Raw genomic sequence first — 5721 nt, 5'->3', positions numbered from 1 at the left:
GTTCGCCTGCTGCTCTGCGTATTTTTCACACGAATAAACCCTCTTCTCAATTTGTTTTTACAGATTATTCATTATCCTAATTATTATATGACCAATTATAAAAGTGGTAAAAATGGCCCACTACTAATTGTAATGTTATCTCCTTTCACCACCAACTAAAATAATTATTAAAACTATCCCACTAAATTCATAATTGTAGTTACGAATAGTCCAAAGTACCCATTTCAAATCTATCGGAAAGTATTTTATGAAATAAAAAGCTCTACTACTCAAAACGACCAAACGGGTCGTTACATTAGATACCAATTTACCCATCGTTCGTCCTCGAATGATCAAAAGACGGCAAGGGTAAGAAATGGTACATGTCTCAAACACGAGAAAAAATCACTTATCCAAATATTAATTTTAAATCACGAGATAAAATTATATATCCAAACGCTTAACAAGTTGACCGTTTTTTTTTAAGTCTTTGTTCTTTTTTTAATAGCGATAAGTCTTCACATCGTCATGTCCTTTTTTATTCAGACTCATAAATGTGTACACATAACTGCAAACACTTGTCCTTTCCTTTAACTAATAATAAATATTTTTTTATTCTTAATCAAATGTGATTTAAATCCCTTTAGAAAAAAGTCACATTTGTTAAAGAATATTTTATCCTTTAATATAAAAAAGTTTTGATGACTAAGCTTCAATATAAGAACCATACATCACGTGGGAAATCAAAAATAAAAAAATAGACATGTCATTTCTTTTTCTACTGATGACTCATTGCCAAAATAATGGATTACAAGTAGATATTTTAAAGAGTAACATGTGAATAGGTTGAAAAATGAGTTTATTGCAGTTGGTGAAGGTATAATATCTGTATTTGGCATAATACATAAATATAATCTTTAATTTGGTTTCATTTCACATTTATGTCTTCTAATTTTGAATGTGTTCAAATAAACACTTAAATTTGTACAAAGTTAAACAAATAAATACACATTTTCTATCAGTGTGACGAATCCAAAAATTTTATATCATGAATACTTAATTATTTTTAGTTTTAAAATTGTTATATAGAATGGGTGCTTAGTTAATACATTTGAATGAATTATTAGTTATTGTATACAAATAATAGTGTTTATCACAAAAAAGCAATGGGTGCTTAAGCACCCATAGTCCATATCCTACGCCCGCCACTGCATTCTACGTGACATTTTATATGGTAATTTGCATTATATGTGGTGTTCTATGTGTACTATGCCACATAGAAGTCATGTGTCTATTTATTCAATTTTATACAAGTATATAATTACATATAAGTATATAGTTACATAAGTACTGAATATCATACCGAAGTATATAGTTACGTAAATAACACACACGTATAAACTAAATATTTAGAAGTTGAAACTTTGACTACTCTATTTTGATAAAAATGTATTTTAAATTTTATTGATTAACAAAAGGATTTTTATTTCTACTTTCTTTTGAATATACATTTCTGATGAACATGGAATTAAAAAAATCATAGAGTACAAATTCAACGACGATGGAAATAAGGTTAAGATCACAACAACCACCGGCGTTCGAAAAACTCGCCAAGGCTCGTCTCAGCAAACGGGCTATTGAGCATCGGGCTTGGCCTAAATTCGGTGACGCTGTTCAAGAGGATGTTGGAAGTAGACTCACCATGGTTTCTACTTAAGAGATCTTGCTTGAAAGTCCCAGGTCACATTTCGCACATTTACATATATATGTGCAATTGTTGATATTTTGGTTTGGTATATATCGACGTATGAATACATTAGATGAAGCTAATAGTATTGAGTTTCTGTAGTTAAACGTCATAGCTTAATATAAATGTGAAGTGTGAATTTGTTAGTTCTCACAGTTAAGGTTTCAAGTTGTACTTCTATCATACAATCTTTTATGTGCATGCATTACATAGCCATTAAGCACATCACTTATTTTCTAAACGTCGAAGCACATGGCTGCACCATTGGTAATTCTCGTAGTTTATCCAGTTAAGTTTTTGTACCTGTAGTAACTTGAAACTTTTGCTGTACTGCGTGGAGCTCATGTCAATCACTTTCTCAAATGAAATATTCTTAGTTTTATCGATCGTCTTCTGTGACATGGCAATCTGTTCTGTCAAAATGTTTTTTGGTAACTAAATTTATTTAATAGGTGGTGGTGAATGATGTCAGTAATTAGTATTAATATATAGTACGTGGTGACTGATGGAGATGATTGTCGATAGTAATTATTGGTTGTTACGTAGTGGTGGTTAATGATAATGATCATAAATGGTGGCTAGTGAACCGTGACAAATTAACAATAAATGGTGTTTTCTTAATTTATTAGAAAAATTGTCTATATCAAAAGAAAGAAAACATTAATAAACCAGAGGAAGGTTCTCGCATGGTAAACATCCTTCACCTTCAATCCTAAAGTGGCGAGTCCGAGCCATTAAGGGAACAAGAAGCTAAGTCGACACAGATCTGTTTTCACGCATCCAACTGGCATTGACTTAGTTATGTATTATTAATCCAAAACATTACAATATGACTACTTATCCTGTTGTAATATTTAACTGCTTCGCATTATTTTATTGATAAATACTAACATGGTGCTGCAAATTAAATTGCGGTATGGTTGTATATCAGTCACCCAACTGCCCATCATTAATATTACACCTACTCTTCTGATTTTACACACTCAATTAACATGGTGTTGGAAATTAATTATAAATACACAAGAGTAGTACATTATTTGATATCTTGAGTTACATCTAAAAATTATTTTTGTTGTAATTCCTCTCCATATTGACTTGATGGCAGCTTATACTGCTGTAATTTCTCTTCTTCAAACTCTTGATCAACCAAATATTTCAGAACTCTTTCATGATCACAGTGCTGAAATGCTCGATTCTCTTCGGGCTACAGCTGAATATTTTCAAGATGTTCTTGAAAACACTGGCAATGAGAAAATCAAATCTTTGGAGGAAGATATTAGAGTTGTTGTTAGTGAGGCAGAGGATGTTGTTGAAATGAAGATTTCTGAAATCATCAAAGAAGAAAGCTGGACATTTGGAATTTTACAACACCATGATACCAGTTGTTGAAAAAATGGATACGACAAAGAAACAAGTGATGGAGCTTCTTTCTCATGATGCTGATCAAATTCTTGAATTAACTGCGGATTCCTTGATTGACGCTTCTTCTATGAGTGATCCAATGCTGTCAGATCACTTGAAAGATGATATCGTGCAGGGACTTGATTGTGACTTGAAGATAATAGATAAAAGATTGAGAGGACCAACATCGGATCTAGACATTGTCACCATATCAGGTATGGGTGGCATTGGCAAAACAACACTCACTAAAAAAGCTTATGATCATCTTCCAATCAGGTGTCACTTTGACATTTTTGTTTGGGTTACAATATCTCAAGAATTTCGATATAGAAATGCATTGTTAGAAGCTTTACATTGCATTTCAAAGAAAAAAGTTATCGTGAACGCAAAAGATGATGTTAAGATGGAAGACAATGAGTTAGCTGATCTGGTGCAAAAGAACCTAAAGGGTCCAAGATACCTTGTTGTTGTTGACGATATTTGGAGTAGGGATGTTTGGGATAGCATATCACAAATATTTCCTAATTGCAACAATAGGAGTCGGGTCTTATTGACTACTAGGGAAACTAAGGTAGCGATGTATGCAAATACTAGTAGCCCTCATACGATGAACCTCTTGGATTTAGATAATAGTTGGAAGTTACTCCGTGATAAGGTGTTTGGACTAGAACACGATCATCCTCCCGAGTTGGAAGAAATTGGAAAAACAATAGCAGAAAAATGTCAAGGACTTCCCTTAATAATTTCAGTGATTGCAGGGTATCTCTCTAAAACGGTGGCCAAGACATTAGAAAGTTGGAAGTATGTTGCCAAAACCTTAAGTGAAATCATTGCTAATCATCCAAATAAATGCTTAGGAGTGCTTGGTTTGAGTTACCATCACTTGCCTAATCGACTCAAACCGTGCTTTCTTTCTATGGTGATTTCCCAGAGGATTTTCAAGTTGATACTTGGAGATTGATCCAATTATGGATCGCAGAAGGTTTCATAAGGACGTCTTCTGGAAGTCATGAAAGCTTGGAAGAAGTGGCAAAACATTATTTGGAGGATCTTATCAGCAGGAACTTGATAATGGCTAGAAAAAAAGATTCAATGGTGAGGTAAAAGTATGCGGAATACATGATCTGCTGTGTGAGTTCTGTTTGATAGAAGCTGAAATGACAAAGTTTATGCATGTTGTGAGAACTCCATTGTCACCAGCACAAAAGCCTAATTTTCGTCGCTTCAGTATTCAAGATATTATTTGGGCTCCTTATAAGCTCTTACCCCGTGTAGCCAGATCTATCTACTGCTTTTCTCTCTTGGGTCTACCTTTTGAACTCCGTATTAAGCTTCTCCCTATCTTGCCCATCTACCGTCATGATCCTATAATACATGGGTTTTTCTCTAGTTTCAACCATCTCAGGGTATTGGCCATCTTTCCTGACTGGTTCGGCACATTTCCACTTGTGATTACAAAGTTATTTCATTTGAGATCTCTCCAAGTTCGATGTTTTGGAAATATTCCTGAATCAATCTCAGAGCTTCTAAATTTGCAAACTCTAATTTGTGATGTTATATCATCGGATATGACTTTACCTCGGAAGATATGGATGATGAAGAACTTGAGGTATATACATTTAACGGAAGCCAGTTATTTACCAAGTCCTAGAATAGATAAGAATCTTGTGACAGGTATGCCAAATCTAGAGAATTTTTTTGGTCTTTGTTACTCTAGTTGTACAAATGAAGTCTTTTCTAGCATCCCCAATTTAAAGAGATTGACCATTCACGCAACTTTTTGGCTAGACAATGTTCGATATCATCTCTTGGATATGTCGAGCTTGAGAAAACTTGAGGCATTCAAGTTTTCCTGGAGATATGTTTTTATTTCAATCAAAAGATTTGTTTTTCCAACATCACTTAGGAAGTTGACTTTAGCTCTCTGTTGTGATTTTATTTGGGAAGAGATATCATCAACTTTTATCATGTTGCCAAATCTTGAAGAGCTCAAACTTAAACGTTGTCGAGCCAAAGATGATATATGGAGATTGACTGACAAAGACATATTCAAAAGCTTGAAGTTGTTGTTACTGAGCTACCCAAATCTTAAGCGTTGGGAAGCTAGCAGTGATAGCTTCCCTAATCTAAAACGCCTTATTCTGAAGAATTGCGAGTTCCTACAAGAAATTCCAACAGATTTTGGGGAAATTGGTACTTTGGAATCAATTGAGTTACATGATTGCAGAACTATTTCTGAGGATTCTGCCAGAAACATCGAACAAGAACAAAAGGAAATGGGAAATAATATCCTTATGGTCTACATTCATAGCAGCCACAGTAAGTTTTAATTCTCTCTGAAAAGTTCTTCGATTCTTCACATTATTTAAAACCTCAATTTTATTAAATCTTATCTCCATGAAATCAAGATGATGACTTGTACTTTTTATCTTGCTTATGCAGCGGATTGAAGCTTATTTTGAGGGATCATCTAATGCTATCTTCCGAATTGAGAACCGTGCAGTTCATATTTTGTTTTTATATTCTGATCATTTGTTAAATTCATGTTTTAGGAATAAACATGTTTAATACATGTCTCGGCCAATTGTTTTTTT

General features: G+C 33.7%; 1 pseudogene; it reads left to right on the top strand.

The window, feature by feature from the left end:
* The first annotated feature begins 2807 nt into the window (after positions 1 to 2807).
* LOC125811360 (putative late blight resistance protein homolog R1A-10) lies at positions 2808 to 5457 on the top strand (annotated as a pseudogene).
* Positions 5458 to 5721: the final 264 nt, after the last annotated feature.

The sequence above is a fragment of the Solanum verrucosum genome, unplaced genomic scaffold (assembly GCF_900185275.1).
Source record: "Solanum verrucosum unplaced genomic scaffold, falcon-dt-bn FXZP01000585.1, whole genome shotgun sequence".
NCBI classification, from domain to species: domain Eukaryota; kingdom Viridiplantae; phylum Streptophyta; class Magnoliopsida; order Solanales; family Solanaceae; genus Solanum; species Solanum verrucosum.
This window is presented reverse-complemented; position numbering and strand designations above follow the sequence as displayed.